At 43.7% G+C, this 26,903-nt stretch overlaps 1 long non-coding RNA gene across 1 annotated transcript; it reads right to left on the reverse strand.

Annotated features, from left to right (window-relative positions):
• Nucleotides 1-20,906: 20,906 nt before the first annotated feature.
• LOC137479406 (uncharacterized) lies at nt 20,907-22,967 on the reverse strand. The gene is made up of 2 exons (XR_011002217.1): nt 21,827-22,967; nt 20,907-21,176 (listed from the first exon to the last, which is right to left on the reverse strand). It is a non-coding gene; the product is annotated as an uncharacterized lncRNA (long non-coding RNA).
• Between the last annotated feature and the right edge of the window lie 3,936 nt (nt 22,968-26,903).

Raw genomic sequence — 26,903 nt, forward strand, 5'->3', positions numbered from 1 at the left:
GTACTAGTGGGATGGATCTCCCTCCCTGTCTCCTGGGTGTGATTGTCTCAGACAACCATATTAGCAGAAGCTTAGACGCATTCTTAGCTCCTGGAATGGATTTGCTGAAGTGACAGTGCATACTGAGGATGATGGCAAAAAGATGGGCAGTGTATTCTGGAATAAAATAAAGTTGGCAGCTTGCAGTGGTAGAACACAGCTTCCGATAACTATGTGGTTCAATAGAAATTAGTCTCTGTCCATCGACTTTATAGCAGCCGATCAGACCTGCTCTTTCAGTTCAAGCAGTTAATAACATCTCAGCACTGTAGCTTAAGGGATACTATTTTCAAATTTATTGTAGTGTGGGACCGATACTTTTCAGCACAAAGAAGGCACTATTCCATATAATTTATTTTAGATTTCCATCTAGGGTATGTTCTGACACTCCACATGAAAGTCAAATTGTCCATGTAAAATGGTTTTCAGGTGATAAGTTGACCCCTGGGGTTTTAGTAAAATAATAGGTTCAGAATTCCATCTGACTCTCCAATCTATAAAAGCTAGTTATCAGCTGTTTGAAGGATTTGATAAGAAAGCAAAAAAAAGAGAGCGCTTTTGTATAGTGACATTTTTCTCATTAATGGAGACGATGTAAGAATCACAAACTCCTTCTGGATTTGGCAGTAAATACTCTGCTGACGTGTTCCAGGAGGTAGTTGTTCTGTGTAAGGAGTGTATGTTTCTAATCCTCCACATGCATATGGAACAAGGAATATTTCTAATAGACATGTACAGCCTGTCAAAAGAAGGACGTTTACCGTGCCATCATCTGGCCATCATTTCTAAATGCATTCCACCACCAGAGCCTACTTCGGCAGAAGTTTTGCTGCAGAATGACTGTCTTACAGTGCCTAGAGACACGGTAGAATATTTAAATGTAGTGCAAAACAAATGGTAACCTGAAAAGAAATGAGGTGTTACTTTAAGTTCTCGTCTGAACACTTGTATAGGACTTGCTGTGATTTTTCCCCTAGTTTTGTTATTTAATTGTATTTTCCTGAGAATACGTAAAAATAGTTCCTATTGTAACTTCTGACTTTACTGTCAGTTTAAGCAGATCCAAAGTTGGGTAGAGGCTTTGTTGCATTTTGTTTTAGTAGATGGGTGTATCTGCATGTTCATGCAGCATTAGTGAGTAACTGGGAAAAGGCGACAGTAAGATAGAACCGGTCATTGTGACAATTGAAGCAGCTTGCTTAATAAAATGCACTAAGCATGTTTATGCTTAGTGCATTTGAGTGCCTGTTTGAATTTTGAGCAAGGAAATTACCTCCTGCTTTAAAAAAATAACTGTGCTTAAGAAAATATGACTTTTCTAAAGTCTATATAAAAAGGATTGTCTCAAAGCAAAACCCAAGTCCCTCCTCACTTGTTTGTGATGTTCCTGTATTTCCCCTTCCTGTGTGGGTGGTGAACATTGAGCTCACTGCAGAAGTACTGTTATACTCTGTTGCTGCTTTTGCAGGTGTGAGGAAAGCTATACAGAGGGCACCTGTTTGCCTCCTGTGTTCTGGAAGGGGCAGACATCTCCTCCTCTAAGAGCAACTGAGCAGTGCTCAGGGGTAAAGATACCTGATGCTCCCAAGTTGGGTAGAGAAGGGAAATGTAGTGATCTGAGATGATGTAGGCAAGTATTGTGGAGGAGCTGGGATTTTGCTTGTGGGACAGAGCAAACTTTAGAAGTGACAGAAGAAAGGTAAGTTTCCTAGAGCAGGTGTTCGTGGCACCTCTGTGAACCATTCCAGAAATTTTCAGATTGGAAGAAGGACTGAAAAGAAAGATTTGCCCTGCAGTGACACAATGGAAACATTAATTTTCAAGCTTTTTTATTAATTCTAGCTCTCCAACAGATCAAACTTGTCGTGATTGAAAGAACAATTCTATCCTCCCATTCCAGTAACATTTGCATTTATAAATCTGGACTGTGTATGTGCTTATCAAACAGAAAAACATCCCTAAACACAATTGTTAGTTCCAGGTCCTTGTGGAGATGATGAAAAAGAGCTAACTACTCTTACACCTTACCTCTTCCTGGTTTTGTTTGGTTGATTTTAGCTTTATAGAGATAACTGGGTTTTAGTCCTGCAAGTGGGTAAATTATAACAGATGTGGGACAGGCTGGCTCCCTCCCTTCAGTGAACTCCTGCTCGTCAGGTGTATGTGAATGGTACTGAAATCTACAGGAGTGTGCTCAAAAGCAAAGCATCTGTTGCATTCTTGAAGTCTTTTTCTTTTGGAAGAGCAGATCTGAGAACCAGAATTTATGAATAACTCCTGCTATTGACTGGATTTAATCTGCATTAACACTTTCCAAAGTAGCTGTATATTTTCCTTTGGGTTGTTTGTCACTCTGAAACTGATTTGAAAATATGTCACCAAATTTCAAGCTTTCAGGTGTTAGTGCTGAAATATTTACCTCTCCACTGAGGTAATTATCATTTGTATTTGTGGCCCTAGTTAATTGTAGGCCTCACTTTTTGCTTACTTAAGCCCTATGAGAAATTGTTTTCTTTCCTGGAGTGGGAATGATGCACAAAAGGAAGTAAAGTACTTTATCTGCATTCCTCCATATCCATAATATTGGGAAATGCTGGGCTGATACGGTGTCAGGTGCTGTAGCTGTGTAAGTATTCACTGAAAAATATGTGAGTGCAGCCATAGGTAGAGTTGGTGTCAGACATGAACGCATCACGATCCATCCCTGGAAGGAGAGTCCCAGAGCTCTGCATCAGGGAGGGCACACAGAGCAGCCACATACCCAGCATCAGCCTCCTCCAGGACAGGGACAATAATCCATTACCCCAGCAGAGTAAGTTTACTAAAGAAGCATCGGATAGATGTGGTTTTATAAAAAAGTCTCTCCCATAACCTTTAATTAACTGCAGGAGTGGGGTATCTGTTCTATGACTTTTAATTCAGGACATAACATGACTAAAAAGCAAAACAGGAGAAAAAATAGTGGACAAAGTATTGCCTCCTTCAGAGGCACAGCTTTAGTGCTTCATATTTCTTACATGAAGCACTGAGGCTTCAAGGGTAATGCTGAGTTTGGGACAACCCTCACCTTCATGCCTTTATTTTGCGTTTTCTCCTCTGTAGACAAACTTCATGCAGATGCCATTTTGTCTACTGCTAAACAAGGTTGTGCTGACTGGCCAGATACTTTTGAAAGTATGACTGGAATGTGCTTGTGAAGACGTGGAAACCTAATCAGTAATGAAAATAGTCACTGAGTGTAAATCTGTGTTCTGTCAGAAAAGCTTATTGACGCTGTGGAGCTCCACTCTTGCCCCGTGCCACTCAGCTGTTGTACCAGGCCAGTTGTTCTGTAAGGTTGTTATGTGAATTATCTTTTGAGAAGCCTGTCTCTTATCTCTTGGCAATGCTGTTATTGCCAGAAGAAAGAGCAAAGCAGACTCAAATGTTACCTTCCACGGTTGTATTGCACTCATCCTTGAATTGGAAAGTAGCCTTTGTTTCATGTATGTGGCAAGTGAACTACAGAACATTAATGAAACAGAGATCCTAAATCCTGCTTAGAATTGTCATTGGCAACTATTAATATATTTTCAGTAGTATTTTTTATTTGGAGCTTAGTCATAACTCACCAAGATGTAGTTCTGCTTATTAGCTATAGAGGTAGTTGAAGGGGCTTGGGATACTCCAAGATTTCATCCCAGCTTCATAGCATTCCTCATTGCCTTGAAACTGTGCTAGACTTTGTATCTGTAGTGAAACAACTGAAAAAAGAGCAGCATTAAATTGACATTTCCACTCCTTGTGCAGATGGAACGGGAAATGAGGAGCTCTTTGTCACCAAGTGGAATGGGTAATGTAATTCCAAGTACCATTTGTAAACAGCTGTGCCTTCCTGACGAGATTTCAGACCGTATTTCTTTAAAAAGGTCTTTGAGGAATACAACCCCCAGGATGCACCGCACACTAAGTGTTTTGATGTCTTTCACAGAGGGCTCACATCGGACATTTCCCCTCCGTTACTGCGCTCACAATCGCCGGCCTGAGGCGCGTTGAGGAATCGCCCATCGGCCGTGGAGGAACCGTGCGTGGAACGAGCCCTCGTTCACTGCGCACCCGCGGGAGCTCCGCGCCCCCGGCACAGCGCGGGGGGCCAGTGCGGGGCCGGGCCCCGGGACGGCGCGGGGGCGTTGGCTCCGCGCCCGCTCCCTGCAGCCCGCGGGCCGGGCGGGACGGAGGCCACCGCCTCGCCGGAGGCCACAGCCTCGCCGGCCGTGCGCAGGGGCGGCCCGGGACGGCCGGGGGCGCCGCCCTCCGGGTGCTTCAGCCGGTGGCACGCGCGTGTCACCGTGCGCTGCCCCTCGGCGCTGGCACCAGGCGCAGGGTGAGACCGAGGTATGGCACAGCTTGTGCTGCAGGCCCCCCATGGTGTGTTCCACGGTGCTTGTCCAGAGGGCTCTCGCGTCTCGGCACTGCTGGGTAGGTGACACACTGACCCGCGGGCAGGGACCAAGGGAGGGACCCGGCCGCCACCGCCGCGCAGCCGCGCCCCGCAGGGACCTGGTGGCAGGGCACGCAGCTGGCCTTGCCTCGGCCAGGTGTTTCCGGACTTAAAGGGAGGCCTAAATACTGAACACCCTTGCAAAAATGGAAGTTAAAAGCAAGGGCGCCGACTATATCGTAGCGCTGGCAAGAGCTGTAATTTTAAATGGAGAGAGGCCTACGTAAGATGGCCAGTTCTGTGGGCTTGCAATGTATTGTAACCAAATCGATTCAGTGGTTAACAAGGGACTGATGTGCTGCAGAGGAAGGTGACCTACCATCCTTTCGGGATTTTTCCAGACGAGGGAGTCGTGTGACTTACTTCAGCACCGCACTTCCCTCCTGACTCTTATTCTGTCACTCTTGGGTGACAACTGGGCCAGCCAGAGCGGACGGCCGAGCTGGGGCACCATTTCCAGCCACTGCTGCGGGGAGCGCCTCGGTGTGCGGTTCCTGTGCAGCGAGCCCATCCGCGTCTGCCCGCCCCAGCCAGCCCGTCACCCTTCCTGTGGGAAAGAAGGGAAAGAGAAGAGCTTTTCCTTAATGCAGAAATAGGTTATGGGATAGTTGTCTCAGAATTTATGTTCTCCCGAAAAGGAAAGCGTGTGCCCAAAGCAGCTGTTGCGCCTACTTCCCTTCCCTGTGTGCGAGGTCCCCGTTGCACGCCGGTAGGAGAAAGGAGAGGCGGCAAGACCTGGCCTGGGGTCGTGGCTGCGACCTTGCTGGGTTTGGCTCTGCAAACGGGACTCAAGAGGCCGGCGGTGGCTCTGGGGTTGGGGAAGGCTTGGGTGTGCCTGCGGTCGGAGCTGGGCTGCACATAGATCCTTCCCTTCAGAAAATTTTTGTCAGCACATGGACTGGTACTGGCTTCACATTCCTTCCCAGAACTCTCGAGATGTTAACTTTCAAAAGGGAGGTCTCCCTTGTGGATTTATGTCAGTGATTTGGGGTTTTAAACTATTCATGCATGAAAAATTACTTAGGAGCTGTATACTCCCATGTATGAATAATGACTACATGGGAACACAGATTACAGCAGTTTTGCACTGAGACTGCTGCAGTTTACATGCTCTCTTTGGGAACATTATGAAACGTTTTTAAATGCTGGTTCATGTTAATGCATTGATTTCAATCAGTCTCTTTTTGTCCCTTTTGGATTTGTTCAACTTACCAGCTAGCTTGTTTCATGTTTGCTCTAAGATATGCTTAGCAAATTAGGCAAATAAAAAAATGCATGCAAAAAAATATGGTGCTATGCACATGTATCAGGTTTTTTATTTATTAATAGACTCCAATTTCCATACGATAGTCTGCCTTTTTTTTTCCTTTGGCTCAATGGATAGTTTATGCCAATTGCACATAGTTATACAGCTTTGAAATCTGTTTTTGCTTTTCTAACGCATGAAGACATTGATTCTCTTTCAGGTTTTAATTAAACTCTACACTGACTTTAAATTCTATTGTCCTTTTCATTTAAATAGGATTTTTGTTAGATCTTTAACAAGACCTCAGTGGGGTAGTAAATCTAAGAAATTGTCCTTATTAGGAGTAGATTATCCTCAAGAGATGGAAAGTCACAGAAGTAACTAAAACCATTTGCAGAGACTGAACTAAGGCTTTTTCTTCCTAAACATTAAACAGACTTGAAAATTACTTGCTTGGGCACTCAAATTAAATTAAATGATATTTTGTTTATTTTTCACATTTTCAGTGTAGGCTATTTGCATTTACTTAAAATGTGAGTTTCGTTGAGTAGAATTCACTCCTGAATAAGGATCCTTACTTTCAGTGTACAAGCTGTATAAACTCAGTATATCCTGCCATTTCTTTTCTTATTAACCCTTGCAGTGCTTCTGTCAGGACCTGCTGACACAGTGAGTGTATTCTTACTTCATTGTTTTTGCCATAGAGATGAGTCTTGGCTGAAGAATTGGTCTTGTGTTTGTCCCACACCCCAGCCAAGGAGAGCTGTGGAGTATGCAGGAGTGTGGAGCTTGAGAAAGATCTCACATGCTGGATTTAAAACGCAGGTTCTTGGAGAAAACCTGTCACACATTCAATAGTTCTGTCTAGGTTTGACCTTACTGTGTTTGCATGCTGCTAGGAGGTGGAAGGGGATATAACTCTAATGATTCTCTTTTTTTTTCAGCTGTTTGCTTCATTCGAGGGTATTCTATGTTCTGCAGGTGCTCCAGGTTTGCTTTGTTCCTGGCTTTAGTCATTGGTTGACTTCTGATGGGACAAGGCCTCCTTTTTACACACAGTCAAATCCTGAATATCTCCCCAGTGTTTAACTCCCAACTTCATTATACGCGTTGTGGTGCAGTTTCTATAAACATTCCGTAGTGTGGAAGCTCCATTTTGGGAGCTTCATTTCTAGGACTTAGTGCTACAAACCAAGGGGCAAAGGCAGGGGTGTTGTTCAGGGACATTCTCCTAGTGAGCCCTGCCGAGACAGCGCCGTTTCCCCGCTGGCCAAGCCACTGCCCTGCGCGGGGCGCCGCAGGAAGCGGGGCTGAGGGGACCGGCCTCAGGGCCACGGCCGCAGGAAGCGGGGCTGAGGGGACCGGCCTCAGGGCCACGGCCGCAGGAAGCCGGGCTGCGGGGACCGGCTGCGGGGCCACGGCCTCAGGGCCATGGCCGCAGGAAGCGGGGCTGAGGGGACCGGCCTCAGGGCCACGGCCGCAGGAAGCGGGGCTGCGGGGCCACGGCCTCAGGGCCACGGCCTCAGGGCCACGGCCGCAGGAAGCGGGGCTGAGGGGCCACGGCCTCAGGGCCACGGCCTCAGGGCCACGGCCGCAGGAAGCGGGGCTGCGGGGCCACGGCCGCAGGAAGCGGGGCTGCGGGGCCACGGCCGCAGGAAGCGGGGCTGCGGGGCCACGGCCGCAGGAAGCGGGGCTGAGGGGACCGGCCTCAGGAAGCGGGGCTGCGGGGACACGGCCTCAGGGCCACGGCCGCAGGAAGCGGGGCTGCGGGGCCACGGCCGCAGGAAGCGGGGCTGCGGGGCCACGGCCGCAGGAAGCGGGTCTGAGGGGACACGGCCTCAGGGCCACGGCCGCAGGAAGCGGGGCTGCGGGGCTGCGGGGCCACGGCCGCACGTGACGCGCCCATGTCCGCCTCCGCCGGGAAAGAGCCCGCAGCTCTGCACGGCTGATGAGGACCAGCCCCTCTTGGTTGTTGCAGCTCTACCGCCTCTCAGCCAGCAGGTATTTAATGTCTCGGAGCCCTCCTGTCCGTGGGCTCCTCTGCCCCTGTCGGGCAGGCTGGCGTCTCTACAGAGCCAGGTCCTGTCAGCCTCCAGGCTGCTGCTCTCCACATGGCAGCTTGCTGTGCTTCTCTACTAAGAGACTTCACCACAAACCTTCTTGTCTTCTAAGTGATACTCAAGTGATACTCTGGGTCAGAACGAATTATGTTAGAGGAACATAGCTAATAAATATTAATTTCTAATTAGACTGTATTTGCTGCATAATCTAGGCAGCATTACAGGTTTTGAGCCTTCATCTGCCGCTTTCCATGTCACTCAAATAGCAGAGATTTTGGTATGGTAAATCACAGAGGAAGGTGGAAAATCTGATGCAAGGTGAGATAATGTAGGTCTTCCTTATTATGGCTCTTCTGTGCCCTGATAGAAAACTTTAAAACATAGAAGGTGCTGACAGTAGGTAAGTCACCTAGTTCCTGCTCTGCTTTAGGTATACAGTGTGGGGAAAGTGGAGTAAAGGAATGCACACCCTGGTTTTTAGGTTCAGATTGCAACTCACCCTTCCTTCTAAAGCAGTGCAGTGGAGGAAGTGTGGCAAACCTAGGCTGAGTCCTGCAGTTTATTTAGTATGACTCAGTGCACAAGATTATGAGCGCTAAGAGTGCTCAGCCTTTGGGACAGAGTCTGGGGAATTAAGAGGTTCTTCATGCTATCTTGCATGGCAATTATACCTGATTTAGGCAATGCATACCTCGGACAAATTCCACAGGGCATAGTTTTGCTCTGGATTCTTATCAGGATTTGGGATTTTCCCTCTGTTTTCCCCAGCAGCAGGGCCAGGAGTTTGTGGCACTGCAGGGTGAGATTGAGAGGGCCCAGCTCATTCTCTTACTAGAGATTTGTCTTATCTCTCCGTCTCCTCTCCACCCCTGTTTCTGGGGATGTATGCTGTAGTCAGAAGCAAGTGCTGTGACTCTGCCTGCAGTATGAAAGTGATGTGTCTGTAAGAAATGCAAGGCTAGCTAAATGGACTTCCACTGCTTGCTGATGTGCAGTGAAAATAATCCCATCTTGCCTTGCACTCCGCAGCAATCTGTGTTGTTTTCCAGTGCCAAGTACATAGCACAGCATCGGATGTGGGGAGCTGCTGTTTGCACTGTGGTGAGCTAGCAGCATTCCCCCTGTTCCAGCAGCCTCCCTGGAGGGCAGCAGGCTGCTTAAAAGGTCAGCGGGGTACCTGTGCATCACAGGCGTGAAAAGCTGCCCTCTTTAGGCCCTGAGGCAACAACCTGCTTTCACTTTGTGAAGCCGAGCAGAAAAGCTGGGGTCCGACAGTGGCAGGTATCCCTGAGCACAAGACAAGGCAGCATGGCGGTATAAGGAATCCAGTTTGCTTCTCAACATGAGTAGATGAGGTTTGGGTGGGAAAGGAATGGGAATACTAAATGTTTACTGCTAACATTTACTAAAATGATGGCAACTCCCATCTGTATTAATGTTTAGCTTTTGAGACACAGTGGAATTTTACTTTGTTAAAGAAGGTAGGAAGCCTAGAAGTAGCTCTTTAATCTTCATCTGGAAAATACAATTTTTAAATCCCTTCTCTTAGAAATGGAATAATCGAACAGTGATAATGGATATTAAACCTACTGTGAATGTTATTTAAAGGATTTCTCAGATGGAAACTAAAGTTGATAGGATGGTGTCAGGTTCAAATGGACATCACCTTTACTTACACAGTTGTTCACATGGAGAAGAGAGGTTGATCAGCGTGTATTTTCTGGTTATGTGATTGTTTAGGAATTACCAAAATTCATTATGTGATTCTTAAATACTTCCATTTGCTCTTTGTTCCAACAAAAGGCTGTTGGAACTGTATCCACGTGTTTTACAAGCACAGGTCTATGCATGAGGACTTCACCACAAAGGGTATCCAGTGTCCTGCATCTGCAGGAGTCTTCAGCATTGAGGAGAAAAAAAAACTGTTAGTCTTTCCCTTAGTAATGGTGAGCTGTTCCTCTTGGCACATTTTTGATCTCCCCTGGTCAGTGTGTGCCTGATACCATGTATATAGGTCTTGTTGTTCCCACACTGTAATGCTCTCCTTTTTCCCAAATGTTACATTTCCTTTCTCCTTCCTCTATTTTTCATTTCTCTTTCCCATTTGTAATGTATCTGCTGTCTCTGTAGTTTTTCACTTCTAATTTAATACCACCAGTGAATTTGTGTCTCTCTGCAGATCATTAAAAAGGGGCTATGTGGGACTACTTGTAAAAGAAAACACTGCATTCCCAAGATAGGTTACAAACTGGTGTGTGTCAATACTCTGTTTTGGAACTTTTAGCTTTGTTTGGTTCTTTATCAAATGCAGAGTGATCTGTGGATCTCATTTGCAACTCCAGCATTGCAAGAATACAAGGAACAAATTCAAGAGTTGCAGGACTTGAAAGGACCTGTGCAGCCCTAGGAAAAGGGCAGTTTCCTGTGTAAAGCAGAGCAAAAAATCAAATTAACAAAATCCCCGTCCAGCCACAAAATTTATCTGTCCTCAGCCTATGGGCAGATTATGGGAATCCTTTCTCCTTCCTACCCTCTGTACAGGCTGTTTCAGCCCACCATTGTGATCACTGGCTGGCGAGCTGGCGGAAATGGATGTTTGCCTGAAATACCACCACATAGTGAAGGGCCACACCTGTGGTGAGAGGAGTTCTGCTCCTCTGGGAAGCCAGGAGTCATGTGCTTGCTTTAATCCAGCACAAATCTCTGTGGCTGATGCAGCCAAAAGGAGCATTTGTTTTCTGTGGTGGGTGGCAGAGTTGGATGAGGGAACAAATCCAACTGTGAGCTACCACGGCCGCTTGAGGTGGACCTGAATGCCGGTATTGACACAAAGGAGGGAGTTGTTGGGGCAGGAAGCGAAGACAAGCAGTGTCACCACATGGTCAGTGAAGAGAGAGGGTCTTGGAGCATGAGTCTCTTCCCAGTGCCTGGTTTTAGGGTGTGGATGGCACTGCTGTGCCTGTGTGGTCTGTATGTGTCAGCTGATGCCCAGGGTAAATCCGTGCCCAGGTGTTACAGCAGCGTTGGACTGACCTATCCCTTCATTTTGCTTGTGTTCCCTGCTGGAGTGTTTCACTAGGAAAACTCACATTCTCAGCCCTGTTAGGGAGGACAAGATGGGCTCATAGTCGAGCTCCGACTGGGTTAAAGGATGGCCTCGGGCAGCAGCAGGATTTCTGAAAGCCCCTGTAGGCTGCATCTCTTGGCACAGACTCCCTGCTGCCCTTGGTCCTCCTCGGCTGCAGTCCACCAGGAGGCAGGAGGCAGGAGGCAGCCACCATTGCCCGGGTGGTAGTTTTAACTCTTCGTTACCTAAAATTCAGACAGTTTCAAAGTAACACAGCATAAATAAACCACTGGCCCCTTTGTACAGGCACATCCCTCATGTTGCCCCTGCCACCAGTGTTAATAATGTTGTGCGTAATTTCCCGAGCGCAGACTGGGAGCTGGGGAGTGTGAGGTGTGCCTTAAGGGGCTGGTACCAGCAGTGAGTGTTTGAGGCTGGATAATACCCACTGGTGTGCGTGAGCTTGCTGTCAGGGAACTGTTCAGATAGTGCTTAGCATTGGTCAGTGTCAGGACTGTAAACTGAAGCAAATAGCTTGGTCCTGATTACATTTTCTAGAGGGGATGATGCAGAAGAAAATTGAGTTTAAAATTAGCTTTTAAATGAGCTGGAAGTTTTTTACCAACCTCGCAGGACTTTGAAACACCTGACATTAACAAAATAACCTATTTGAAGCAATAGTAAACTGCCATCTGCTGGTAGAAAAGTAATGCATGTAATGAACGTGCAGACTTAGGAAGTGATAATTCTTTTGTGTTTGACATGCTGCAGTCAAATACGTACATGACATGGAAGCTGCATATATTTATTTAACCGGTGGTTTTCATCTCTATTTGCATTTTCATATAGAATATGCTAAACAGATGCCCATAATATAACTAACTTTAACGACAAGCACAGAAAACAAGACAATAAGAATAAAGAATGAGGACTAATAAAAGCAGATGAGCGATCAGGATGATGACAGGCTCCAAATGTGTCCTATTTACATTGCTAATAATGAATCACAAGCACTTCTTTTTATTGTTTCCCCCCATCTTAGACCCTCCTGTATGACCAGAATTGTAGCACTGAGAAACATTTCCTGGCATCTTTATTGTGATTTGTGTGTGTGTGTATGTGGTTCCTTACACAAGCCTGTAAATAGGAATTGGGTCTTTAATTGTTCCTGATTTAAGTAGGTCATCTTCTCCAATACACAAATCTCATGTCTTCTGGTAAGCCAGGTCAGCTGTTGAAAAGGATATGGAAAATACTTACTACACAAATATGACCCGAGAAAATGATTTCACAAAGGACCACTCCCAAATTATATGGCAATACAGAACCAGTTTCCATAAATCAGCAACACCTCCTCTCTGCAGGGGAGAGACTATCAGATTTCATGTTTGTAGAGTGTGTACCAAGTGGGTGTGCTGAGCATGACTGTGTCCCTAAGGTGCTGCTGCACTATAAATAGCAGTGTTAGCGTGAATTACCTCTAGTGCAAACATCAGGCCATTTGCCCTTTTCATATGCATGCAGTTTTGTTTTATGATTGGGATTATTCCAAACACAGTCTATTGTTTTAGTAAACTGATCTTCTCATAGGAAATATTTTAAATGGGCAAAGAAAAAATAGGTCAGTTCTTCCTTTGAAATCAGAGAGAAGTGTGTATTTGTAATATTTCCCAGGGTTATTTCCTTGGAACAGGTTTGGCAGGTATGAGAGGAAGTTAAAGATTTATTTTTGGTGCTATGTACCAGATGTCATACCTGCTCTTCTGAGACAGTTGCTTTTATCTCCAGCAGTACCTGCTCTAGTAGCAATGAAAAAGTGACTTGAATCCCATTTAAAGCATGTAGTGTGCACTGTTTTTGTGCCACTAAAGCAAAGGGAAGGCTTGTTTGGGAGACTCCAGGCAGAGTCCTTATGCGTCATTATAAAGCAAACATGTCTGCATCGCTCTCAGCAGTGTTTTTGTCTCCTTGAAGATGTGGTGAATTAATATGCCCAACTCCAAGGCTTGTGACCCCAGCAGACACTGAAGGGCTACAAAGATGTCCAGTTTGAAGTGCTGTTATATTTATGAGATCTCCACATTTATGGCTCATTTTGTAGCATCCAGGTGGTTCTTTCTAAAGGACCATTTCTGGGGAATTTGTGATGTGTGCACACTCCACTCACATTGGCCTTAATCAAATGCTGTTCAGTGTCTCGCCTGAAAAGGGCCCTGCTTAGTGGCAGAGTAACATTAATACTGTAGGGCCAAATTCTCAGCTCAGGAAAACACCACAGCTTTTTTTTGACTTGTAATCTGTGGAGGATTTAGCGTTGGTCCGTGGTCACAGAGGCAGACACGCTGCTCTGGGTCCTGTTTACTGAAACACTCCAATAGCAGAACAGCACAATCAGATGGGAACAGCCAAGGGAACAGTGGTGCCCATGGATACCTGTTAACAGGTGGGAGCTGAAGTACACAGTTACCATCAAAGACACCACTGTTCTCTGCTTTGCTCTGGAGTCTCCCTGCCAGCAGGACTCTGCCTTCCAGCTGAAGAGTGACTGATGGTTGAAATAACAGTCCCAGTTTATTTCAGGTATGCCACTGACCCACATGACCCATAGGAAGGATAAGGTGAAGGCAATCAAAGCAGCATGTTCCTGTAGCCTCTAAGGGTTATAAAAATGGAAACATGGGAAACAAGCTCATAGATACATGAAATGAGAATGAAGGTTCATTGTTACCTGCTATAGGCTAAATCAGGAGTTCAGTGAGACTGAGATTTGAGCCAGCAAGAGAAAGGAGGTAAGAAATGATCAAAAGATAAAGCAGGAATTTCCTTAATGTTATGCTAGAATCACTTTGTTCAAAAAGGCTCCCGAACCATGGAGAGCTGGGGCAGGCAAGGGTGAAGAGGTGGGTTATGGTGATGGAAGGGTATTGTCATTACATAAATTGGAGCATTTCAAGTCTGTTTAACTGTTTGGTGTCATATCCTGTTAGTCTTTTCTGAGCTTACTTTGCAGTGGAATGGGGGAAACTGTGCTGATTGCACAACTGGTTGTTTGGCTGTTGCTTTTCTCTGTATTTCCAGCAAATTAAGCACTGTGTCCTGCCTATGCTATGTTCAAGGTTTGGCAAAGGGCTTTTGATAGGTTTACCATCCTTTTGCCCAGCACTTAAGCCTGCTTCCTTTAACTAGTATGGTTTCTGTACCAAAATGCAGTGATCAGACTGAGTAACAAATAAAGCTGCTCGTGATTTACCAAAGAGCAGGAAAACCCTTAGTCAGGAGTTTCTAGCAAAGTGTAGTTCTCAAGATGAACTGAGGTCCTTGTCTTTGCAAGGATTACTGCATGGTGGAAGCAGAAATGATAACGTAGCCGTTAAGTGCTGTTCAGAAAGCAATAAAACACTCACTTTAAAAATCAAGAAGCATGAAGTAGATACTATTTTACTGGGGCAGCAAGGGGGGAACACTAGGAGAATCATGAAATGGCTGCATATTGTTAATTTCTGTGGATATAGTGACATTTGGAGACCTTTGGTATATATTTGAAATAAGCAATGAAATAAGGCTCATGTGCTATATGCTTGTCAAAGCCAGGCATAGGGATCAGCTAATATGCTTATAAGTCAGGCAGTGTACGTGGAGATGCTCTGCTTTCACTCTGTCTGCTGATTGGAATTGGGCCCATGAAGAAGCCAGGTGATTAATCTACAAGGGTTTATTTTTTCTGAACTGCTAATGTCCTCTGTTTCAGAGCAACAGCCCGTGGCTCATTAAGCAGGGAAGATTTGATTGCAAGTGTGAAGGGCAGCGCACAATGATTCTCCACATCTCTTGTTTGAGCCTTAGAGGGTAATAAAATGAAATATTGGAGAAGTTTGTCCTGTGCTGGGGCAGAACCAGTGCTTCATGAAAAACAATGGTACTGTTAGAAAAGATGTATGTATTTGAGTCAACCAGAATAAAGTTTAAAGCCACAATGCTCTTGTAAGGTGGTAGCAGGCACTTGGTACTAGCCCAGAAACGCACAGCTGCCATTCAGCTGACCTGCTGTGAGAATCATGCTCTTCTTAAATCTGTTGCTCCATTTCTTTGGTGATGACACCTCGCTCTTGCTGTGTTTTTTCCACCCATACTGTTGTGTACTCTAGCATCTAATGCTGAGAAAACAAATGGGGCTGCTGAGTCCAACTGCCTCAACAGAAATGCAACAGGGGAATTGAATACTCAGTCTGAAAGATTTTGCAATATTAGAAGAATCTTAAGGGGATTATTTTGAAATTATTAGCCACCATTTATAGTCTGTGTTGTACCTGTTTGTAAAATTAATTTCATCAGTTGAAATATTTGATAACATGTTGATTTAGGAAAAATATTTTTCTGACAATACAGTGTTATGTGAGCATTCATTTATTAACCCTAGTAACTTTCTTGAGAAATAGGGAAGTATTTAAACATTGTTTTTACAGACTGGGATATGTAAGGCTCAGATGTATAGATTTAGATCTGTATATTCTAGTGTCTGCTAACTAGCATTTGGCCCTGCTTACTTTCACTCAAGTCTTTCCTCACCTGAACTCCTGGTCATGGAGCAGCTGTGTCCTATGCAGCTCCTGGCACCTCTCTGGTTGCAGCCTGTGAGCAAGTCCATGCTGGGAGAGAGCTTAGCAGTGAGGATGGGTTATTGTGGAAGAGGGGCAAGGAAGATAAGCGAATTGCTGTCTTGCTTTAGGCTCTAAGAATGATGTACGAAGCTCCCATTTTGAACATGGGAGCCAGGGAAGGAGAGTGGCTGCACGGGAGGGAGCAGACTGAGGTTCTGTGTTTCCATTCTCAGATGTCCAGATCTGACAAGAGAAGACAATGAACCAATATTGGGAATATGGACAAAATCGTGGGCCCTCTAATAATTTACTGTTTCCAGGAACAGGAGAATGTTGTAAACTGTAATTATGTCAGACAACAAGGTCATTGGAAACAGGAGTACCCAGGATAACAAAACAAAACAAGCCTCCCAGAAAAGACTTCTCAGTCCTATGGTGCAGTATTTCTATGCTCAATGGGCTGCTCTGAATGTAACTGTAATATTATTAGATATTTACCAATGATCTAGACTTAAACTGTGCTGTGGAATGCAGTGACAGTGGGGAAGGATTGAGAATACTTGTTAGAAAGGGCAGCAAGACAGTTTCAGGGGTTTCTGGGCTTTGCTTTCTCCTGAACCTCTTTTGGTTTTGGTTTGGTTTTTTTTTCCTTTATTTTTCTTATCTTTTTTGCATTAAAGTTCTACTATAAACAATTAGAGGAAATTTAGCAATAATACTGTCTGTGGAGGCTAGGAAAGCAAGAATATATTCTACATCACTGTTTTCCTTTGTTTGTCTTTTTTATCTTGTTTATCTTTGATCAGCTGCAGATGAAATAACCAGCTAACTGATTTCCCATACAGGGCTGCCACTCTTGCTGATGGAACTGTGCTGACATGGGAGTATGCTCTGTAGCAGTCTAGCAGTATCCATTTCTTATTCCAGTACACTGACAGGTCATTCAGGGAGACAAAAAACGCTATTGTAAAGTGGAAAAGAAACTGCAATTTCAATTTTGTTTTGATTTGAAATTTTCCAGCTACCTATCAAGACCAAATCCTTGAACTATTTACTTAGAGTAACTGAAATACCCCTATTTGAAATAGTGGATATGAAAGATTTAGCCATTAAAGAGTTGGGGTAAAATTAAAATCCCCTTCAATAATAACTAAAGTCGGAGAAAATCTTTCAAGAAAATTAAACACTTGATCAAAAAGAGAGAAGGGTTATTGTCGAGAGCATAAAGATTAAACAGAAGAGTTGTCTCAGAGAATAACCATCAATGATAAGTAGCAGGCAGTTAATAATATCCCCTCAGGGATCTACTTTTACTCATGTAGGTTTTTGGACAAATACAATATTACTTTTCTTATAGTTAAAGTGTGAGGGAGCTTCATGTCATTCTAGAGTAGCAATAAAGCTTCAGTGGAATAAGGACAACTGGAGTAGTAGGGAAGGGGGGACCCAGAAGCTGAAACAGCAGGAAATCAGAGACAGTTTTTCCACATAAATTTCCTTTTTGACCTGCACATTTGGAGATCTCTTCTCAGTCTCCCTGACATGCCTATTTTTTCATATCCACAGCACTGTATTAGTGCTGAGATTTTATATGGTACTGGCCCTCAGTATGGAAAAGAAGGAGAGACCAAGTAAATGAAGAGTGTGATTCCATGTTGTAATTAAGAGCTGGTTTAAAGCTTGATCATGCAGATGGTTGAACTGGCAGAGTTAAAGGCATGGTGATCTGTAGACAAGGGAAGGCACACAGGGTGGAAAGGGTGGGGGCAGATGGGTCTGGAGAACCTCTGAAGCCAGCTCTGCAGCTGGAGAAACTGTAATATGAAACAACTCCCTTGATCTCTCATTTTTCTTCCCTTATTCTCTCCGCCTATGTAATTGCAATAATAAATCTTTTTTGTTCCTTAACCATCTTGTGGCCATTGCAAACATTTAAGAATTAATGCAGTTCTCACACATGATGCACATGTTCTTCATGTCCCCTTGTGTCCCTCCATTTATTCATTTATCATGTACACACAAAACTCCCATGAAATATTAATCTGAAATACAAATCTCTCTTTGCATCCTGGGAGCATTTGCATATAGTAATGTTAACGAGAGTATTAATTCTGCATGTACAGTCTGTGGACTGCACACAGGGCCAAATCTCTCTCAGCAACTGTACTGAAATCAGTGACAAATTAAGAAACATTATTTTCATATTAAAAGTGCTGAGTGGAAAGTGACAGTTTCCTAGAACTGAAATGTTGTCCTTAAAAGTCAAACAAGAATATTTGAAGCCTTATTTTCAATATTTCCTTCTAAGAATTCCTTTGTAAAAGGAATTCTGTACTGCTCCATATTTCTACACAATGGTTCCTAATAAATTGGTACAGTCTAGAAAAAAAAGGATTTAATTTTTTTAACAGTGCTGTAATTAATGGGGAATCTGAACATTTATTTTGCTTTTCTTCCCTGTTGGGAACATCAGGAGTAGCTACACTTCTTCCAGTTGGGGAAGGACATGCAGTTGCAGATGGACCAAAAATAAATCAGGCTGGAGAGAGGATCATTTGCTCTGGGGTAACAAAGAATGAAAACTGTCTGAGCAGGCATTTGATGAAATAGAAATAGCAGGAGGATCTCCTGTGGCAGAAGAAATCGTTGCACCTCACCCGTGGCTGTGAGCACAGGTGGAGTTGTCCTGCCTTAGACAGTGGTGAGAACCCTAGGACACCTTGGAGGCCATTGGGAGCCGTGGCAATGCCTCTGGGACAAGGACACATTGCTTGGCCTGGGTTTTACTCTGGAAAGAGGAAGGGAGGGAACAAACTTGACTGATCCTTCACTGTCCAAGGCAGGCTTAAGACAAAATTAGTACCAATGATGAAAGATGGGTTCTTTGCACCCAAATCCCACCAGACACACAAATAGAGGGGCACTGTTACATGCATCCCTTGCCCAGGTTCAGTGCATCCCTGCAAGTAATTTTTTTCTCAGTAGTGAATTGTTAAAGGGTTGCATTTCCCTCAGTAAAGCTCATGCCACTGAAGGTGTACAAAAGATTTTTTAAGGGAAAGGCCCCGCAGCTGAAATGGGACCTTTCTTTCTGCAGGGACAGTCTCTGGTGAGAGGCAGTTGCCAAAGCAGATCAGATCCCTGCTGCCAGGAGCTGCACCCCTTAGGGGGAAGGCTGGAGCTTTCAGCAGATCCCTGGCTGCTGTTTATGGATCTTGCAATTCTCTGTCTTTGCTGCAGAAAATCAAAGCACTCATGTTTCAGGAACAATGTATTTTGAGTTTGACTTTATTTCTATTCTGATACTCAAATTCTGATGTCTGCAGTTCATGAAAACAGTAAGTGCCTTACTGTCTTCAGGAACAATGCCATTGATCCCTCAACTCCTTACTGTAAAGCATTCATTTGACTATACAGCTTTTAAAACTATTATAAATGAATCATGTGGGACAACCTCCACAGCTGGAGTTAAGCACTTCCATGTGCTTGCTGAATCAGGGACCAAGTTGTTAGGAAGATCTTTTGGGACTCACTAGAGGTCCATAAGAAGTTGTCTTGACTTAACCAAGCTGTGGTATTTCTCTTAGTCTTTCACTTCCTTCTTATTCATGCTTAAATGAGACACATCTGTTTCCATTTTTCACATTGTTCTGTTATGTGAGTAACGATATCAAGCTTCCCCCCCCCATGCACTGTGAAATAATAAATTAGTGTTAAAGTTTTGTGAAGTGCTTTAAAACATTAAAGCAAAACATCTGTTTCAGCTGCAGGTCATTAAGATAAAAAACCCTAGTCTATGTGCAGTGCAAAACTGCCAAAAAATTTATCAGCTCAAACACATTTCTTTACCTGTCTTTTACTATAACAAGTGAAGATGCTGAAAGGACAGTAAATCTTTGTCAGGGATGAAGCAGTTAAAAGTGTTCAGTGTAGTAATCCACAGCAGTACCTTGTAGTAATGAATCTGATCTGGAGATGCCTGGAAATTGCTGCAGTGTTGCAGACTTCAGGCTGAGAGTCTCGACCTCCACATCTTCCAGCCAGGCACAACACTGTGTAGGGTTGCCTTATCTCCTGTACATGTTTGTGTTACTGAACTTCAGCTATGAATCCTTGCACCCGCCCCCAGTAATATAATTGTTTCCAGGGCAGGTGGCCAGAGTAAAGCTGAGCTGGCAAATCTGCTTTACAGGTGAACTGTGACACTCTTTCCATGCCAAAGCCCAAACCTTTGTTGGTAGTGATCTCCTTTATAAAGCATTTTGAGGTATAGAGATGAAAAGCCAGCAGCTACCTGAGAGCTTGACTATTAATAAATAATCAATATTATTAACAAGGAGTGCATTCCCTGGATTCTATAGGAAATGCCAAACCTTGCAGGCAGGTCGTGGCAGGCAGCTAATAACTTACTCCTACAAGAGGCAGTGTCCACCTATGTTTCCCTCTGTCTTTAATTAAAAGATCTAGCACCTTCCTTAGTGTAAAGGAGGTGTTGTGTATCATGAATGTGCTCCAAAACTGGATGTGGCTTTTTTGGCATCTTAAGAAAGTACTTATTGTTCTTCCAATCTGTCAAAGCAGCAGCCAGTGAAGTTTTGAGCAATTCTGCTCCACTATGCTCACACCCTCCCTGGAGCAAATGAATGGGATGTTTGGGGTCTTTAGCAGCCCTATGCACTTTTTTAAAGCAGCACTGTGGCTCCCCTTTCATTTAAACCCTCAGTTTCTGAGACAGGAGAATGTATACATATTGCTGCACTGAATCTGTTCACCTGCAGCTCTCCCCACCCCCAGCTTATGAGCATAATTTCCTTTTATGCACTGCTCTGTCACAGCTTGGCAAGTTTCCCAAGACAATCCATACCAGAAAGGAGAATATGGCTGCTGAGCAGCATAGGCAGGAGAAATACCTTATGTAACAGATTCATTTAAATACTATGAAATGTTGGGACAGGCGAGACAACTGAAAGCAAAATGCAGCCCTTAATCTCTAGCATCAGTTCTGCTTGCCCTCACCATCATCAGCATCTAATAGTCACTGCCTGTTTACATTCACAACTCCATCATTTTCAAGAAACTGCCTGTGGCAGAATGTACAAACAGCTTGGCAAGTGGTTTTAGGAGAAGGGGTTTTATTTTTTTTTTTTCTCCTAATTCTTTATGAGCCTCATGAGCATTTCCCCACTAATATGCCTGTGGCATCATTAGGTGTTTAATGAGAGTGATGTTGCTTGAATATTATTGTTTTTATTGTTCATTTTGTTTTGACAAGTCTTCAGTTCTGTGGCACTTTATGGTGTGCAGACTTTCCCTTCCTGTATCTTACAGATTTTGCAGAAATATTATCACAGAGGTGTTGCCATAAAAGCTGAAATAATAAATTGTCAACATTCAGTATGTTTGAGTGCAATATGTGTTCAATGCCACAGCAGTTTAATGACATCAATTAATTATTTTAGTGTATTTCTTTTATAATAGTGAAGCACCAGGAATACTGCGATTAACAGCCATGTCTCAGACAGCAGTTCAGTCCATTTCTGCACAAACAGTTCTGTTTGGAATCTTCTAGCAGTTCCCCAAAAGACCAGCTTGTACTCCAGTGGATAGTGGATCAGAGTCTTGTTCCTCACATCCAGAATCTGGATCATTATAGGTTGTGCTCAGATGAAAAATGCCAGCATTCTACCTGCAGAAAACGGCTGCTGAAGTTGTAAGTATTGAATAGACCCCTACAATGTCATTTTACCCCCTGTATTTTGTCTACGTGTTGATGGTACTGCATCCATTTCTTTACTAATTAAATTAAATGGATACAATGCAAGAAAAATGACTGTATTTTTAACATACTAATTAATACCCATTAAGTTCTCACTGTTATGTTATCTTCCTAGTAATTTTACCTGGTTTAGGCTGCCAGTACTTTCTTACTACCACAGTGGCAGAGCCTTTAAAACAACTAGCTGCTGTCATGAATTTGGCTTGCTGGCCTTTACTAAGATGAGGGGAGTTACTGGGAAGAAGGACTTCTTGCTGCTTTCTCGTGCAATGTGTCCTGCCTGACAGTAAAGGGGAAGAAGCTGCACCTCTCTGCAGTCCCTGTTCTCCTCCCACCACTCCACAGTGTGGCTACACAAATATTTTGCTCTTGGGAGTCCTGCTGCAGGTTCCAGGGGTCTGTGCCTGTGTTCCCAGCACAGGCACTGGAGCTGCACAGCTCCAGGAGTACACAATGTTAACAAAGCAGTAATTGTATACATAGCTACTGTTTCAAACATTCATATACTGGCTTCCAAGGACCCTACTTTTATGTCTTTGTTTATATTTAATAGCAGTTACAGTGGTTAACTAGCTTTATTTTGGAAACCTTGATGTTTCTCTTGCCAGTACTGGCACTGTGAGGATCAGAAACAAAGATGTGCCTGTTTACTCTGTGTCTTCTGATAGGTTTTGTCATTTGGCAACTGTAGTTCTGTTAGATTTTGCAGAATTTGGACAGGATTCTGATCTCCTACAAAGTGACACACAGACTTACTAGAATACAGGAACAGGTTTGGGGCCTTTTTTCTGATTACACCATGCTGAGTGCCATGCATGAGGAATTAGAGGCTGTCTGTTATTGTGCGGCCAAACAGCTGCAGGAACTTCTAGTGAGTGCTTTTAAATACTAGTAAAATAAAAATCAAAATAACATTCCCATGAAGCAGAATGTAAAGCACAGGCACGCCTGGAAGTCTCCCAGGCTTTGGAAAAGAATGATCAGATCTCGACTAGGCCAGTCTTCTTACACTTAAAGTTCCATTGAAGTAAAATATAAAATAAGGAGAAATGTTGGGGTTTTCCACAAGTTCTTTTGTGGTAGTTCCTTTTTCTAGGCTCTTTTCAAACCCAGCCCAGTGTAAGAAAAAAAAAATCAAAATTTTAATTTTTAAATTAAATGAAACTTATGGCTTGAGTTTGTGGGGTTTTTTTGAGATCCCATAGCTAGGAGGCATTTTAAGTTGAGGTTGATACATACTACATTTTATATTAGGTTATTTTTCCTTTTAGGTGCACAGGTAATCACTCACCTGACATTTCCAGTGGGGTACTCCCCAAGCCATTTAATTTTCCTGCTCCTGCTGAGAAATGGGACTTGTTCAGTCAGCCTCCCCTCCCTGCAAGTAAAATATCCTCATCTTCTCAGAACAAAAGAACTGCCAGATGTAAGCAGGCCAAATAGTTTTGTCCTTCTGTCCAGTAAAAGCGCTCCTGTGTTACCATTAAGGCTATGTTGCCTGAGCATCATGTGCCCTCTGGGACTCCCTGGGAGTGCTCCAGCTGAGATGCTACAGGAAAATTACTCAGAAACCTTCTCAGTTTCCCCCCAACATGCATAGAATCTGGATCATGTCCACTAAATGACTCTCCCTGAAGCACCCCCATGCCTGTCCAACAGAGCCACGTGGCTTAGTCTTTACACTGCATCTCTGCACCTGTGTGTGTGCCCCACCTATCCACACCTGTTCAGCACCAGCTGGCCATGTGGCCCTCTGCTTAACAGTGATGTGTTCTTCGTCACCCCTCCACCTGGCCCTGGGCTGCCATCTGCAAACACTGTGCGCTTCTCACAGTCTTCTTCCACATTTGGGAGGCCACAGCTACAAGCCAAGCCTTTTCTGCATCTCCTAACCCAGAGGAGGATCAGCTGTCTTCCTTCCCAGAAGGAAAAGTGACCCCTCCTTCTCTAAATTGATTGCAAAGCAAGAGGGGAGAGTACTACAGATTTTGTTTCTGAAGTGAAAACCTGAGTGGGTCATCTCAGAATGGACTGAGGGACCACAAAGGTGCTCACCATCCCAGGGAGGACACCAACTGGCTGCTGCAGCAGGATCAGAAGGCTGGTCATGGATGAGGTTTTTACATAAAGGTAGGGTTGTGTAGGCTGTGGGTTGTATGTGGTATGTGGGTACTCTCATGTGAGTACTGGAAAGGCTTCACGTGGTATCCTGCTGCTATGGGATAGAGGTACCTACAAGCCAGCCCCTGTGCACGTGTCGTGGTTGCCCTACCTTGATTCCCAACCTCTCTGCATTCAGGAGCTCCCCAACTTGCTGCTGCCCCAGGCTGTACTTCACAGAGACCATTTGTGGCACAAGAGGTACAAAGGGGCCAGAGCTCACGTACACCTGGGGTTAGAAATGGTGGCTCTGTGTCCTGAAAGTTCACCCTCATTTCCATCCTGGGCCTCTTGTTAACACCAGGTATCAATCAGCTCCCTGAACTGCTATGAAGCACTGCGATCTCCTGTTTCTGGGTCCTATGCAGCAAAAGCAGGATGTGTTCTCAGAGGGCGTTTTCAGCCTCTCTGCTCTCTGCAGAGCTGTTTGATCAACACAAGCTTTGACAGCCAGGCATCATTAATTTTCCACAACCTACTACTTGAAACTCCTGAAAGGATGGGCTGTCACTGTTCCTTGTAGCTCTTGCTGGCCTGAGTTGCCCTCTGCACTGTCCTGCTGCAGCACAGGAGGGCTGTGTGCCTCGAGCCACTGCTCTCCTCCCTTGGGCCTGAGATTTAAATTCTTTTAGCTCTGTCAGGGAAAAAAAGGAATTCTCAATATAGAATTATTTCTTTTTAAAGGATGAGATAAACTGTAATGCATTAATGGTGGAAGTGATCATATACAATTCAGGCTTAGTGAGTACCCATTGTCTTAAATTAATCCTAATAAGCACTGTTTTCCCCAGCATGTGCCATTTTAACAGTCAGTGTGGAGAGCTCTGCCTCCTAAAACTATCACAAATGAGATGACACCCTCCTCTTTTGGAAAGTATAATTGAAAAAATGTGACAAAACATGGTTATTACTTATTTGTAAATGGGATCTTTTAAAAAGCACTCTCTTACATGGATTAGGTTAAATGACTTGCTGATTAAGGCATCTACATGAAATATTAAACCACCATTATCTGGCTCCTGTTAAAATTTAAAATCAGGATTCTCTTTTGTGTAGATTAAGTAAAAACTTCTATGCTGTTTTGGAGTACAATATAAATGTAGTAAATAAAAGCTAGAGGTATATTTGAATGACAATTCACACATAATGTCTTAAGAAGAAATTCCAATATGCTTGGGATGGAATTAGAGGGACACATTTGACATGCTAATAGACAGATCTGGGTGCTTCCTGAGTGTTCAGATATAGCTTCTTCTGCTGAAATTCTCAAAATTACACTACTCTGCTGACTATTGCTGCTTTTACAGATACCCCATTTTTACTCTATGAATTATCTGCACAATCTAACTAAAAATACGCTTCCAAAGCTTTATCTGAGTCCCTTTCCACACATTTTGTTGGAACCCAGAGCCAAGGCCTGTGAAACTGGGACAAATTTTAAAACTGAACATGACTGCTCTCTAAGTTTCCTCACTCATTCTTTTGTCTGAGAAACTACTACTCAGCATGCATTCCAGGATACTGAAATAACAATTTTACAGTTATTTTAAATACTTAGATTTTTGTCAGTAGGAAAATTAGTGCTAGAATTTTAACCAGAGCCTGGTTGAAAGCTTATTAAAGTCTTTGCAGTTATTTCAATGAGCTTATAATGAGACACTTTATGTTCATATGAGCTTCACACTAAAACCAGTAGTGGTATAATACAAGATCTGCCTGCAAATCCCAAACCTGACAGCATTTCCTGAAATAATGACACATGAACTGCTGTTCAAAATAATTCACCTGAGAGTTTAAGTGGGATGTGATATGGAAATACTGGATGGACAAGAGAGAAGCAAAAGTTTTAATGTAGCTTTTGATCATTGCACTGAAGATACTTTTTTAGCAGATGAGTGGTAATGGATGTGGGTCAAAGTGCAAAGCTAAGATGTTCCTCTTCCTTTGGCATAAAAAGGGATTGGCAGGGAGGTTGGAAAGGAAAAAGTTACTGGGTAACAATGCTGTCATTATAATAACCCTAGGTTGTACCTTGGTCTTGTGTTTTTTGTTAACAAACCATGCCATATACTGATTCTGTACAACCACAAAATTTAACAAATAATTTTTCACAATTGCATATTAACTCAGACTCTGTAGAACTATCACAATTTTATGTAGTTTTTTCCCCCTCTTCTTTTCAGGATTCCATTACAAAGATGTCTGTTTTTATGCCCTGAAGATATATACTTATCCATACACTACAATATAATCTAAAAAAGCTTTTCTAGTTTTTTTAAAGCTTTATCCCTCATGTTAGAAAACTCAGGTATATTCATAATTAATTGTCTTGATCAAAACCAAACTCCTTACAATTAAGAAACAAATAGAAGGTATAGCATATCAAACAGACTTTCTGCTGCTGTGATCCTACCTAAAGACAAAATAAGATCCACACTACTTCCACATTAATAGTGGTAAAATGGTTTTTTTGCTTTCTTTACTTGTTCTTTAAAAACGATTGCTGTGTCTTCCCATACAGAAATCTCTGGCACTTTACAAACAAACAATAATAAAGCTTTTTGTAATTGTGTCAGGCATAAGGACGGGAAGGTGTGTATGTCCATGGAACGGTGAGAGAAATCAGAATTGCTGATGTAGCAATTGCCTACCAGGCAAAGGAGTAGGAAATTGCAGGGAAAAGAAGGCAGTTTGAAATCCTGCCTGGCAATGATTTTGACGAACGAGAGACGCTGTTAATTTTTCAAGTGCTGCTAAAACATATGGAACTTGCTTCTTAAGGCAAAGGGTTTTGGTGAAGATGTCTTCACTTGGATCTTTGTCCGGGTTCCATCTGGCCAGATGACTTTGAAGTACGGAAATGGTGGGGGTTGGCTAGCAAAGCCTTTTCTTTTTGGGAAGGGTGTTGAAATGGATGTTGAAATGGTCGCCTCTCTTTGTCTGAGGGAGGTGACTTCCCTATATTGTGCCACCTGTGTCCCTCACTGGACATAGAAAAATCACAACTTTGGAGATGCAGTGTGCCTGAAAGGATTCTTGTCACTAATTCTCCACATTGACATTGCTCTGGTCTCTAGTACATGCTGCAGTCACCAGTGTGACCCTGATGCTAGTCACAGAGGTGGATTTGGGACGTGGGGTGACACACCGTGAAGGAGACAAAACGTGACACTCTCAGGCCTAGTGCACTTTCCCTCTCGTCACTAGCGCTCTGCCAGCATAGCACAGTCGTGGCCAAGGTCCGGCACGTGGCCCATAGTTGTAGGAGCTGGATTCATTCCTGCTGTGACCTCTGCAGGGGGACGTTAAGGCTAACAGTGTGACACTTGAAACAAGGATCTTAAAATTACTATTTCTGTCTTCTCCCTGTGTATCATTTTGGCACTAATGTGAACTGAATCATCAGTTAAGCAGAGCTATGATAATTTATACCTATTAGATCTAGGTTCTTTTCCATCATCTATTGAAGGCCAGTTT

Source organism: Anomalospiza imberbis, chromosome 9, assembly GCF_031753505.1.
Source record: "Anomalospiza imberbis isolate Cuckoo-Finch-1a 21T00152 chromosome 9, ASM3175350v1, whole genome shotgun sequence".
Taxonomy (NCBI): Eukaryota; Metazoa; Chordata; class Aves; order Passeriformes; family Viduidae; genus Anomalospiza; species Anomalospiza imberbis.